This window comes from Dermochelys coriacea, chromosome 2 (genome assembly GCF_009764565.3).
Source record: "Dermochelys coriacea isolate rDerCor1 chromosome 2, rDerCor1.pri.v4, whole genome shotgun sequence".
NCBI lineage: Eukaryota > Metazoa > Chordata > Testudines > Dermochelyidae > Dermochelys > Dermochelys coriacea.
The window spans coordinates 86,932,791-86,947,727 of NC_050069.1; positions in this window are offsets into that span (position 1 = coordinate 86,932,791).

Consider the following 14,937-nt stretch of genomic DNA (forward strand, 5'->3'; position numbering starts at 1 on the left):
CCATCTCAGGGCATTAGTCCTATTTACCCTGAATATTTAAAGATCAATTACTTACCAAAATCCCATTATCCCATCATACCATCTCCTCCAAAACTTATCGAGTAGAATCTTAAAGCCAGAGAGATCTTTGCCCCCACTGCTTCCCTTGGAAGGCTATTCCAAAACTTCACTCCTCTGATGGTTAAAAACCTTCGTCTGATTTCAAGTCTAAACTTCCTGGTGGCCAGTTTATACCCATTGGTTCTTGTGTCCACATTGGTGCTGAGCTTAAATAATTCCTCTCCCTCTCCTGTATTTATCCCTCTGATATATTTATAGAGAGCAATCATATCTCCCCTCAACCTTCATTTAGTTAGGCTAAACAAGCCAAGCTCCTTAAGTCTCCTTTCATAAGACAGTTTCCATTCCTCGGATCATCCTAGTAGCCCTTCTCTGTACCTGCTCCAGTTTGAATTCATCCTTTTTAAACATGGGAGACCAGAACTGCACACAGTATTCTAGGTGAGGTCTCACCAGTGCCTTGTATAACGGTACTAAAACCTCCTTATCCCTACTGGAAATGCCTCTCCTGATGCATCCCAAAACCGCATTAGCTTTTTTCACAGCCATATCACATTGGCAGCTCATAGTCATCCTATGATCAACCAATACTCCAAGGTCCTTCTCCTCTTCTGTTACTTCTAATTGATGCGTCCCCAACTTATAGCTAAAATTCTTGTTATTAATCCCTAAATGCATAACCTTACACTTCTCACTATTAAATTTCATCCTATTACTATTACTCCAGTTTACAAGGTCAATCCCAGATCCTCCTGTATAATATCCCGATCCTTCTCCGAATTGGCAATACCTCCCAGCTTTGGTATCATCTGCAAACTTTATTAGCACACTCCCACTTTTTGTGCCAAGGTCAGTAATAAAAAGATTAAATAAGATTGGTCCCAAAACCGATCCCTGAGGAACTCCACTGGTAACCTCCCTCCAAACCTGACAGTTCGCCTTCAGTAGGACCCGTTGCAGTCTCCCCTTTAACCAATTCCTTATCACCTTTTGATGTTCATATGATCCCCATCTTCTCCAATTTAAACTAATAATTCCCCATGTGGCACGGTATCAAATGCCTTACTGAAATCTAGGTAAATTAGATCCACTGCATTTCTTTATCTAAAAAAGCTGTTACTTTTCAAAAAAGGAGATTAGGTTGGTTGGCACGATCTACCTTTTGTAAAACCATGTTGTATTTTGTCCCGATTACCATTGACTTCAATGTCCTTAAACTAATTCTCCTTCAAAATTTTTCCAGGACCTTGCATACTACAGATGTCAAACTAACTGGCCTGTAGTTACCGTGATCACTTTTTTTTTCCTTTCTAAAAATAGGAACTATATTAGCAATTCTCCAATCATTCGGTACTATTCCTGAGTTTACGATTCATTAAAAATTCTTGCTAATGGGCTTGCAATTTCAGGTGCCAATTCCTTTAATATTCTTGGATGAAGATTATCTGGGCCCCCCGATTTAGTCCCATTAAGCTGTTTCAGTTTCGCTTCTACCTCTGATATGGTAATATCTACCCCTATATCCTCCTTCCCATTTGTCATGCTACCATTATCCCCAAGATCCTCTTTAGCCTTATTAAAGACTGAGGCAAAGTATTTGTTTAGATATTGGGCCATGCCTACATTATCTTTAACCTCCACTCCATCCTCAGTGTTAAGCGGCCCCACTTCTTCCTTTTCAGTTTTCTTCTTATTTATATGGCTATAGAACCTTTACTATTGGTTTTAATTCCCTTTGCAAGGTCCAACTCTACTCGACTTTTAGCCTCTCTGACTTTATCCCTACATGTTCTGACCTCAATTAGGTAGCTTTCCTTGCTGATCCCTCCCATCTTCCACTCCCTATATGCTTTCTGCTTCTTCTTAATCACCTCTCTAAGATGCTTGCTCATCCAGCTTGGTCTACAACTCCTGCCTATGAATTTTTTCCCCTTTCTTGGGATACAGGCTTCCGATAGCTTCTGCAGTTTGATTTAAAGTAATCCCAGGCCTCCTTCTACCTTTAGATCCAGAAGTTCTTCAGTCCAATCCACTTCCCTATCTAATTTCCTTAATTTTTGAAAGTCAGCCCTTTTGAAATCAAAAACCCTAGTTGCAGATTTATTTTTGTTAATCCTTCCATTTAGTTTGAACTGAATTAGCTCATGATTACTTGAGCCAAGATTGTCCCCTACAACCATTTCTTCTATGAGGTCCTCGCTACTCACCAAAATTAAATCTAAAATGGCATCCCCTCTAGTCGGTTCAGCAACTACTTGATGAAGGAATCCATCAGCTATCGCATCTAGGAAAATCTGAGCCCTATTATTATTACTAGCACTGGTCCTCCAGTCTATATCTGGGAAGTTAAGTCTCCCATGATCATGCAGTTTCCATTAGTATTTACTTATTAAAGACATTAAAAAGGGCTTTATCCATATCCAAATTAGATCCCGGATGTCTATAGCACACCCCAAGCACTATCGTAGGAGAGGCTTACTAGTTTTCTTCCCCAATGTAATTTTTGCCCAGACAGACTCTGTCTTATCCATTGCATCGCTTCTTATTTCTTTACATTCTACCTCATCATTGATATACAATGCTACTCCACCCCCTTTACCTTTGTTTCTGTCTTTCCTAAAGAGCACATACCCTTCAATACCTGTAGTCCAGTCATGACTACTATTCCACCATGTTTCTGTTATCCCTAGAATATCTGGTTTCACTTCCTGCACCAGTAGCTCTAGTTCCTCCATTTGTTACCTAGACTCCTCGCATTGGTGTATAAACATCTTAATTTTTGCTGTTTGGCCTCGCTCACATTTTGTACCCTTTTAGGCACAGTCATTCTACATCCAGTATAACCTATTAGACTAGTATCCACACTGCCCTCACTCCTTATATACATTCTCCTACCCACGGCTGTATCCATTCTTACTTCATCTTCTTCCCTCTCAATGCTAAATCTGGCGTGGAGATTTTCTGGACATCTCCCATCCATCTCCCCCCATTCCTAGTTTAAAGCTCTCTTTATCAGTTGTGCCAGCCTCGATCCTAGAAGTCTATTTCCTTCCCTAGAGACTAACAAATTTATTTGAGCATAATTCAGACTGAATGCACTCTGATGAAGTGAGCTGTAGCTCACGAAAGCTTATGCTCAAATAAATTGTTAGTCTCTAAGTGCCACAAGTACTCCTTTTCTTTTTGCACATTCAAATGTTTGAGGCTTTATTCTGAAAATTGCTGGCAACATGACTATTGCAAGTAATATGTAAATACCAAATAAAAGCCTAAGATTAAGTGATCTGACCTGAATCCCAGATACCAATGTGTAATCTGTCCGAGGATATATCATACTCTTGTGGTTGGACAACCAGTAGAACCTCAGAGTTCCAACTGACCAGTCAACCACACACCTTATTTGGAACGGAAGTACACAATCAGCAGCAGACACCAAAAAAAAAAAAAGAAAATACTGTATAGTACAATATGTGTTAACAAACTGACTAAAAAAATAAAGGGAAAGTTTTAAAAAGATTTGACAAATATAAGGAAACTATTTCTGTGCTTGTTTCATTTAAATTACGATGGTGAAAAACAGCATTTTTCTTTGCATAGTAAAGTTTCAAAGTCAATGTTCAGCTGTAAACTTTTGAAAGCACATAATGTTTTGATCAGACTTATGAACATTTCAGAGTTATGAACAACCTACATTTCCAAAGTGTTTGTAATTCTGAGGTTTAACTGTACTCTTTTCAAACTATGGCACTAGATCATAATCTATTAAAAAACCTCTTAAAATACACTCAAAAGTACTTGATGGAGAATAATGTGGCTTTGAGAGTTTGGAGATCAGAGATGGGTAGCTGCTCTGTTAAGTCCCAAACATTAAATATCTGGAAACCACAACTTGGTAGAATCACATAAAGATGCCTAAAGACCCCCTTGTTTTTTTGTGAAACAGCAGGAGACAGCTGGATTGTCCTAATCAGCTTGCAAACATTAACTTCTTATTTACTTTAAAAGCATGCCAATAGTTCTTACTACCTCCTTGGCACTCTTGGGGAAAATTTCCTGCATGCCGAGCACTAAAACAAAAATGCAATAGCATATAGCTTTGGGAACTCCCAAACTGCTGGCAGCAAGGGGTTATAAATAACCCTCTCCCTTAGATGCTAGAAATAAATAATTATGAAATATATTAAACAAACAATATACTCTTTGATCTTTGTATGAATAGAGCCTCTTTACCAAAGCAGTTCTCTATCACCAAAGATGACATCATTAGAAATGGGAGGCTGAAATAAATGGCTTGTCATCCGTTGTCTATCATCTTTGTTTGTAAACTCCTGGTCTGTTATAATTTAAAAGTGAATACAGACATTATCAATTTCTTCAAACAAGTTCTCCCACATTTTGACAAGGGTAGGATCAAAACAAGTTGAGGTAGAGTTCCTAACGGTGTTGTACAGAAATCAAAAGCCTGTTATTTCACTGCCAAAAAAAAAAAGCTTATTTCTTTTGGGAAGGAAAATGAGTCAACACAAGACATAGTGTTAATAAATTACCTTCATCTGCATTACAGCTGTATAATTCCTACAGTTAATCTTTACACAAATATATCTTAACAGCAAAGCAGCACAATTGAGGCTTGTGTACACATGGTCCATCAACTCTATAAAAATACCTGCTTTGGGGCAATCAAGTTACAAGATGGTTGTCTCCTGACATGGATTAAAAAAAAAGTGTTCTATTTGCAGTGACATGACAGTATTCTAGCAACGTTGCAGAACTGCACAAGACTAGGTTATGTCTCATCTGCACTGCAAGACAGAACCATGTTTTTTCCAGGACATCAAGGGATAATTCTGGTAATTGGGTCCTATGTCTGCAGTTTGTAAATTGTAGATGAGCCGACAGGCTGAAAATGAAGTATAGTATTCCATCCCCATGTATTCTTGGACATCCTCTCTTTCTCTTCCCCAGCACAGCTCAGAATTTTCCTCTCTAATATATCAGTCATCTTTTATATCTTTTTTCTATCCTGCCAAACAGTTACATTTTATCAATCTGCTGATGAGATCCATCCAGACTAGAGAGACTAATTTAACAAGAAGGGCAAACTATTTGTATGAGCACAGGACTAGAAGTCTTGAAATCTTGCCCCACTGACCAAAGTCAATGGCAGTTTTGCCATTAACTTTAACTGGGCCAGGATTTCACCCAGGATTCTAATACCACTTCTAACACTGTGGCCAAATAACTAGACCTGTCTGCAGTACTGGATTTACCATGGCGCCACGGCACCAGGCCCACGGTCCAAAGGGGTCCCGGCCTGCTCTTCTCTGCCCACCCGCCCCGCTCTCTCCTGTCAGGGCAGAAGCTTGATCCTACTGGGATCCGGGAAGTGGGAAGGCTTTGCTTTGCTCATCCACTGCTAAAGCATTCCCCCCGAACTTAAGAGGGGGATCCACAGGACCTGGAAACCAAATAAATACGGGGGACAACTAATGAAATAACAGGGACAGGAGTGTGGTCAAAGGGTCAGACAAAGGGAACCAGACGGGGAACACGAGCAGAGAACCCTGGACAGTGCCCCACTGCTCCTCAATGGCATCAAGGGAATCAGTGGACGCTGCCCAGAGGAACTCTGCCCAGATACATGAATGGACCGAAGATCAGAAATAGGCCCCACAGTCACAGGAGACTCCATTGGCCAACCTCCTCACTCTGGTTTTATAGGATGGCCATTTTAGCCAGGGCCAGGAGGGAGGTTGACCAGGAGTGGTCCCATGACTTTGTGGGGCCATGGATAGGGAGTGCATAAATAAGAAGGTGAGGGGAAAGTGCAACCAAAAACGAACAAAATATTCGTGAGGAGCCGAATAGGGGCTGCAAACCTGGCACACTCCAAGTATAATGTGTGCCAGGGGTTTCCCTCACGCCGCAAAAAAGGACCTGCGGGTGTCTGGGATGGGGTAAACCGCGCCAAGTACATGCCTGTGCTCACAGCTCCATGAAGGAGCCACCGATATCCCCAGTGGCCTCGGGACCAAGGTGGAGTATTGGCTGGCCCACTGGGGCTCCTCACCCTCCAGAGGTGGCAGGAGGTCCCGCCATTTTGTATCGGGATGGGATGCGAGGTGAGGACGTGAAGGGTGTACAGCACGAGCATGTATAGATGTTTCCTTGGCGCGGTCTGGAAGCAGACTGCTGAAGCTCAATGCTGCTGGCTCCTGGAGCTCCTGCTGCAGCAGGGGAGGCTCTGCGGCAGCACGCTCCTCCTCCCCTGCGTCTTCCCCCAGCATGCTGCGTTCCAACCCACTCCCCTCTCCCTGCCGCTGATCAGCGTTTGCCGGCAGGAGGGAGGGGGAAGAGCGGAACCTCAGCACGCTCGCCGCTCGGGGGCGGGACCCTTGGGGAAGGGAATGGAATTGGGGCATACCCCCTCAGCCCCCGCCATGAGCACCCCATGACCCCAGCCCAGCCCCTAGGCCTCTGCCCACCCTGACCTATGCACCCCCTCACCCCTCCCCAGCCCCTGCCCTGATTCCTGCACCTCCCACACCTCTTCTCCTGACTCCTGCACACCCCCCCACTCCCCAGCCCCATCCTCCTGAGCACCAAATCCTGCACCCCACCCATTCCCACCTGCACCGCTTGCACTAAACAGGAGCTGCCCCAGGTAAGCACTCCACAACCCAACCTCTTGCCCCAGTCCTGAGCCCTCCAGCATCCTAGCTCCTGGCCAGACCCCGTACCCACCTCCCCCCCAACATTTTTTTACAATATTTGGAAAGATCATTAAGTGTCCGTCAAGACCCTCCGTGATTTTCAAGCAGTCTGTGGAAAAATAAGTTAGACTACAAGAACAATCACGGTATCTCACTTATTTCATTTACTTGCTATTACTTATAGGAGGAGGATGAAGAAAAAAAAAGAATGAAAAACAGTGGCAGGGGGAAATAAGAGAGAATGTTCTTTTTCTTGGCTGTGTCCCAAGGAGGGGCCCCAAAAATGAAGCTGAGCACCGGTCCTGGGGGCCCCACTAACTCTAAAATCACCACTGGCTGTCACATCATCTTGGCTGGGGATACTGTGTCAGCTGATCCCCAATCTCCAACCTACCTGGGCAGGACAGTAGGCATGACCCTGCCCACTAGCTCCTCTCCACTCTCTAGCCCACCCATCACTTGCTTCTCCCCCCTCCCCTCCCGCTTAAGGTTTAGCCCTCTCACTTTTAAAAATGATTGCTTGCCCCTCCACTTCAGGCTTTTCTGGCAACCCTCTTGCCAGGTATCTAGTTTTAGACTGGAAACTCCAGTGGAAAATGGGACCTGGGTGTCCGATTAGCTGTGCTGACTGGAAACTAAAAGTCCGTTATAGGAGTAACCACATTAGCCTGTGCTCCTCCCACTCCCAACACTCACCCCAGAGGGCTGGAAGAGAACCTGTCCTGCTCCTGCGGGAGGAGGGGCAGCTCAATGCAGAGAGAGATGAAGAGAATGGGCTAGGACCAGGTAAGTACCTGCTCTATATGGGCAGGGGCAGGGGGATCTTGTTTACCTCCTCCCCAGCCCTGCTGTGCTTGCAGTTTACCCCCTTGCACCAGGGACCAATCCTAGCTCCTGCCCCACTGTGCTTTTGCCCCCAGCCCCTTTTACAATCATTCCGCAGGGGGGCCCACAAATATGTTTGGGGCCAGGCCCACAAAAAGTTAATCTGGCCCTGCCTGTCTGCATCGTTTTTTCGCCTTGTAAACTGTAACATACATTCCTAATAGGGTTATCATACAATATGAAATAGTAATAAACCAGTTTTGTCTACTCTAGACCAGCACTTAACTCATTTTCACTAGCACCTCAATTCTGAAATCAGCCTGGTTCATTTTCCTAGCATAAACCCTCCCATAGGCAACTGATATAGAGGTCCATAGTTCTCCAGCAGAGGTCAGTGCAATACATGTACTACATGAAGTTCATTACTTTTGACCATTCCATTTTTATTTAAATTTTGTAAAAAGTCAATGGTGTTATCTATACATGCATTCAAAATAATATCCTCTGAAAATTTTCTTGGCTATGTATTAATTATTATAATAAGACAGCAATGAACAGTGATGAAACTATCCTCAAGAGTCTGTTTTATATTACAAAGTTATAACATTGTCATATATATATATATATATATACACACACACACACACACGCACATACATATACACACAAGTTATAAATTTCTGTACATGCAACTTAAGGATATGATCTTCTCTGTTTATCCAAGAACTTCTAGGATGCTCACCATCTAAGCACCTTCTGCAATCCTTATTCATTGATTAATCACCCTCAATCATGTAAATAGTCCTTCTGAGTCCTACTCCCATGAATAAAGATCTGGGGGTTGGTAAAGATTGCCAAAGTCTTATATACATGCTTAATTTTATACACTGAGTAGTGCCATTGTGTTCAGCAGAATTACTCACAGCGTATAAAATTAAGCATGTGTTTAAGTCTTTGCAGGATTAGGGCCTAACAAATCACTATTATCACTAATATGCTTATGGTGATTTACAATTATGTTTTCTATGTCTCAACACACTAGCCAGAAAGCATACATTTCCCACCTATTCCTCCTATGTGGACATCTCAAAATACCCTGCAAAGACCAACAAAAGTAATTCTTCCTATGAACAAGTGTAGTTTTAAATTCAGGTATTCATTTGTAAATATAAAGCACACTGATCAACAGTCTATGGTGGTAGCTGTACCAACACATTGTTGCAATGAAAGCGACAATACACATGCACTCTATGTATTAGTTACTCTTTCCCTAGAGTGGTAGGATTTACCACAAAAAAACCCAACTCTTTTTTGGTCAGTGTATTGTATATTTTGCTATTAAGCCTATTCTTCAGTGTACACCCCCACATAGTTTTACTGTAAGGTAAGATTCATCCTATGCTGTTTCATAGCATGTTAAGATAACATTAATAAAACACAGAAGAAAACAAGCTTCTCACCTTAGTAGTATGTTAACTATCTTCATTAGGACTCTTACATCACCTAGCATCTTTTGAACACTTTAACATCCTTGTTCAGTACAAATTACATGTGTCAGAATGTTAACCTTTCCAGTTTAGAACTATTCTAAAATTGTCTATTCTGCTTTGTAGCAAGAGTGAGAAGTATACCCCTTTTAAACAGCAAATGTACTTTGAAATTCCTGTTTGGTAACATATTAAATAACACACTGATTCATTACCAGGCAATGAATGCACTGTCTTGTATGTAATCCTTATCTGCGATCAGATTTAGGCCCTACGTTTTAAAATGAACTACTAGTGCTGCTACCCCAAATTCTAGATAAAACCCACAAAATCTCTAAAACCACACCTGGAAGTCCAACATTTTTTGATTGATACAACAAACACCATTTTAAGGACATTCATAATTTGAATAATCCAAAGGATCTGTGAGCAGTGCTTATGCATGCTAGATATGACTATCTAATATGAATAAATAAATAAAAACTTGCAGCTTCACTTCTGTGGCTTTGTCTTCACTGCCAAAAAGGTGGCAGTTTTAACTATAGGTTAACTAATACAGTGTTGCTATCCGGCTGTAAAATCCTAGTGGAGACAAGGCAGTGTAGTTTTTACCATTAGGTAAATAAGTAAGGGCAGGAGTATAGTGTTGACTTTGCCTAACCACACTACAATCAAGAGTACAGGGCTTTGTCCCCACAAAGACTGACAGCAGGACAACTAACTAATGTTAGTTCTCCTGTAGTAAAACACACACCTTTCTTAGCAGTGAAGACAAAGCCCATGTAATTTCTTTTCAAATAAGTGAAACGTTAGGACACACAAAGTACACCCAATACAGGCATTAGCTTTATTTTCCCCATTATGAGAAGTGCCAGGGAGCCTTTAAGGATGTCTGCATTTAAATACTCCTAATCAGTGTCACAAGGTGCACTCACCATGGTGGTGCCCCTTGCTGGCCATCCTTGAGAATTAGCTCTGGCCAGGCATTGCACCTTCCTCTGGCTGCCACTCCCACACTGTCCTCTCATCCTGTGACCCCCCTCTCATTCCAGGAACTGCAGCCTCCTTTTCATGACTCATCCCACCAGGCAGGTCACAACATGGTTCCCCCTTCCCAGACCAAGTTGCCCTAGGCAGTCCGCTTTCCTCTGCCAGGTACTTGCCATATCACCAGAGACCGATAGGGGAACCTGGGCCCTCCCTCTATTCCAGGCTCCAGCTCAGGGGTCCTCTGGTTAGCAGCCAAGGCCTGCACTATTTCTTGCTGCTTAGCCTTCTTCTATCTTCCTGGCTGCTCTTTGGGTTTGCCAGCCTCTCAATTACTTCCTCCCAGGGAGCAACTGTGGACTACCCTCTATAGTCCCAACACACCTTCCTCCTCCCAGGGAGTGACTACAACCTATCTTTCTGCAGCCGCCTTTTGCTCTCTGCTTTATACAGGCCCCTCTTGTTCTTGCCTAGCCAAGCCTCCAACTGGAGCCTAGGCAGTTAATTTGGCCTAATTTACCCTCTCAGGGCCAGTGTGGGGAATAAACCCCATTGCAGTTAGGTTTTGGAGAGAAGTCATTATGATAAATATGGGAGCTCTATACTTCTCTGTATTACTGTTCAGTATTTATGTTTGAAGCACAAATGGTCTATCTCTACTAGGGAAATTTTCTAATCAATTTGAATACTGGTTCAGCTCAAGCTATTTTAAAACCAGTCATACCACAGTGTAGATCTGGTTTTATGCAGCAAGCATAGAGATCAAAGTTGGTTACATAAGAAATACAAATAAATTTGCAGTGTAAGTTCTACAAACGAAACAGGATTTGAATCAAGCAATGCCTCACTCTGACAGATGGTATAAGCAGATTTCAGATCCAGCCTGGGATCACCCTTCTCCAGTTCAAAGTCTGTGTCCTCCAGATAAAAAAGAAAAGGAGTACTTGTGGCACCTTAGAAACTAACAAATTTGTTAGGTCTCTAAGGTGCCACAAGTACTCCTTTTCTTTTTTGTGAATACAGACTAACATGGCTGCTACTCTGGAACCTGTCCTCCAGATGTTCTTCCAGGTGTTGATGGGAGTGGGGAGAGAGAAGAGAAGGGGCCAAGTGATGTCAATTCCCCTCTTTTATATTTTCTTCCTGGAAAGATCTTTGCTGTGACATGGAGATCAGGCAGTCCCCATTGGTCAAGCCATCTCCATTGCTTAGGTGCTCCGAGAAGTCTCTGGGATGGCTGCTGGCCCATTAAAGAGACTCTACTCTCGCATCAGAATGTCTGGCTGGTCCTTTGTTGCAATTGAAAAGTTGGCTATGGACAGCTCAACATACTTCCAGTTACACTTATAGCAATGCTTCATAACTTCATATAATGATAGCACACCCATCCAACAGGATATTAATGTTCAGCAGATCAAGACTTTTAAAATGATACCTGGAGGCATACTTTGCATAAAACATATAATTTTATGACAGTGGTGAATATGGGGGTTCCAAGGTGCTACTTTGAGGAACAAAGGATCACGGTAATGCTAACAGAAAAGGAGTACTTTTAGCACCTTTTTACCAAGTACGCCTTTTCTTTTTGCGGATATAGACTAACATGGCTGCTACTCTGAAACCTGTCAGTAATGCTAAAGATATACTTTGGGTATTTTACTCCACAGGGAATTACAGCATACGAAGACACAGATTTGATTTAGTTAAATTTTAAGATTTGATTTAGTCAAGTAGGAAGAAAGGCATGTTGAGTGATTAAACTGCATCCTTAGCAATCAAGTCTTCCACAGATATTCCACAGAGGAAACAAGCCCCTTCGAGCTTATATCAAAAGAGGAAGACTCTCCAGAAACTTTGAAAAATGTTATTTGTCAGGAAATTAAAAGAATTCAAACTGTCAAAAGACACCAGTACTGGACAGAATTCTGTGATGCTTGCAGCAGAAGCCAGGAGAGATGAGTTATTTTGGCAGCTATGAGATAAGTTTTCTAGTTCAGAAGATGTGCCACCAATACTCTATCACAGAGGGTGCTTTCAGAAGTACTCAAGCATGTCAAATTTGGCACTTGTCAGAGTTGTATTGAACCAAGGAAAGAAAATACTCTCTGATCAGATTCGGAGTCTATCATGTTCACCTGTTTCTATATCCACCAGAGCAAGCATGCCCTCCAGCAATTGGTCCTGTTGCATTGTTTGCTTGAGGGGAAAACAAACAAACAAACAAACACGCACACGCACAACAAGAAACTTCATACAACAGTAACACTGGAGAGCAACCAATCTAAGGGAGGGGCACTTCAAAAGAGGAGATGATCACACATTGCACAGAATATCTGTGGAAGACTTGATTGCTAAGGATGCAGTTTAATCACTCAACATGCCTTTCTTTCTACTTGACTAAATCAAATCTTAAAGCAAAGCCACCTATTACACTGCAGCAATGTAATCACCTTATGATATTGCATTTTATCAGCTGATTGAAGAGAGAGAGAGAGAGAGAGAGAGAGAGAAAGATCTTGTATATAAAATAGGTTCTTCTCCTGTCCAAGCTGCTACAAGTTCTAAAACCCTACTACCCTAAGAAGTAGAAATGGCAAGCTATGCCAATAGCAAATTACATGCAAGATTAGAAAAATACTGTAGTTCTGAAATTTCATTCCATGCACAGCATGGATAAGGCAAGTCTACCATTATTCTATGCTGCACAACAACATCAGCTGATGTTATCCAAACTGCTAATAATCTGAGGCAGGAATTTAAGTCATCTAAATGTTTTGTGGATCTCCTTCTGGTGAGTGAGCTTGATGAACAGCTTTCAAATGAACAAGTTGTTTTGTATAATGCCACTTCAATTCTTCACTCTGAAATAGCCAAAATGAAAGCATCAGATCATCATCAAAAGCCAGGCAATTGTGGTTTACAGAGGTCTTTTGTGTGCAGGAGTTCATAGGCATCGACTCCGTGGGTGCTCTGGGGCTGGAGCACCCACGGGGAAAAATTGGTGGCTGCTCTGAACCCACCAGCAGCTCCTTGTCCCACCCCCCACAGCTCATCTCCACCTCCGCTCTGCCTCTTCCCCTGAGCGCACCTTCCCCACTTCTCCCCCTAGCTCCCAGCCGCGAAACAGGAGGGGGAACGTGGCACGCTTGGGAAGAGGTGGGGCCGGGGATTTGGGGAAGCGGTCCAATAGGGACAGGGAGGGGGCGGAATTGGGATGGGGACTTTGGGGAAAGGGTTGGAATGGGGGCAGGGCATGGGTGGAGTTGGGGCGGGGCCGGGGGGGCATCGAGCACCCACTGGCGCCGGGAAAAGTTGGTACCTATGCAGGAGTTTGTCCTTTGGTTGACAGATAAAGAGGCATACAATTCACCCAGCAATGAGTGTCATCCTTCAGAAGACATTCAAAGACGATGCCTCAGAGTGAACAGTATTTAACAGTTCCAAAGTTATCACACTATTGTACATAAGTCTTGCTGCATAGCTAAACCAAAAGTTTGGGTCCCACACTTAACTGACATACTACACTTTCATGGATTCTGCATCAATTACAATGAGCTGAGGCGGTTCAACACTAATGCTGCAAAAACTGGAATAGAAAGTGTGTTCATTAGTGTGTTCATTCCAGACAGAATTTTACCACTTCATGCTGGTGGAAATCTCATCCATGAAAGAAAGGATAATGTAGACAACATATAGACCACTGATGGAAAGAATACCTTCCATTCAGTAGCTAGAGTGGTAGCAAGAACAACCTGCACATAGTAGCAAGTAGCAAGAACAACCTGCACATAGTCCAGGATCACAAAAAAGATCACTGAAGTATGGGAAAGTTAAAAAACAAACAAAACAAAATAAAAAAAACCCACAAACATAATTCTGGGATGTATTAGCAGGAATGTTGTAAAAATTACTTCTTGTGTCTTTCTTCCAAATCCACTCCGCACTGATTAGGCCTCAACTTGAGCATTGTGTCCATTTCTGGGCACCACATTTCAGTAAAGATGTGGACAAACTGGAGAATGTCCAGAGAAGAGCAACAAAAATGCATCCGATGAAGTGAGCTGTAGCTCACGAAAGCTTATGCTCTAATAAATTTGTTAGTCTCTAAGGTGCCACAAGTACTCCTTTTCTTTTTGAAAAATTATTAAAGGCCTAGAAAACATGATGTGACCAGAGTCCCAGAGGAGCCAACTAAGGTCACTCAATTAGGGTGAACTGCAAAGAATGGGGCAGACAATTCCCAAAGCTGGTAGATATTCCAATAATTAGATTTACCAAGCCCGCACAAAACAGCTTCTATAATATCTCACTGGTTACCCAGAAGCCAACAATATAGTTCCCTTAAAGTAACCCAGCCTCAGACCTCCATCTAGGCACGCCAGTCAAATATGATGAGGATTACTGAAAATCTTATTCATTATATAAAAAAGGTTCTACCAATCCCAAAGGATCAGACAAAAAAAAAAGGTGTACTTGTGGCACCTTAGAGACTAACAAATTTTAGATTTCCACTCTATACGGCTAAATTCAGTGCCTTGCATAATGACAGGTTTCAGAGTAGCAGCTGTGTTAGTCTGTATTCGCAAAAAGAAAAGGTGCCACAAGTACTCCTTTTTTTTTTTTTTTTTGGCGAATACAGACTAACACAGCTGCTACTCTGAAAAAAGGATCAGACACATTACCTCCCAGGTTAATGAATATTCCAGATCTTACCCAAATACACGTTTACAGCCAATTCTTATTAACTAAACTAAAATTTATTAAAAAAGAAAAGAGAACATTGGTAAAGATCAGTATACATACAGACATAAATACAATCTTGAGATTCAGATTCATAGCAGAGATGAAGAGAGCTGTAGCTCACG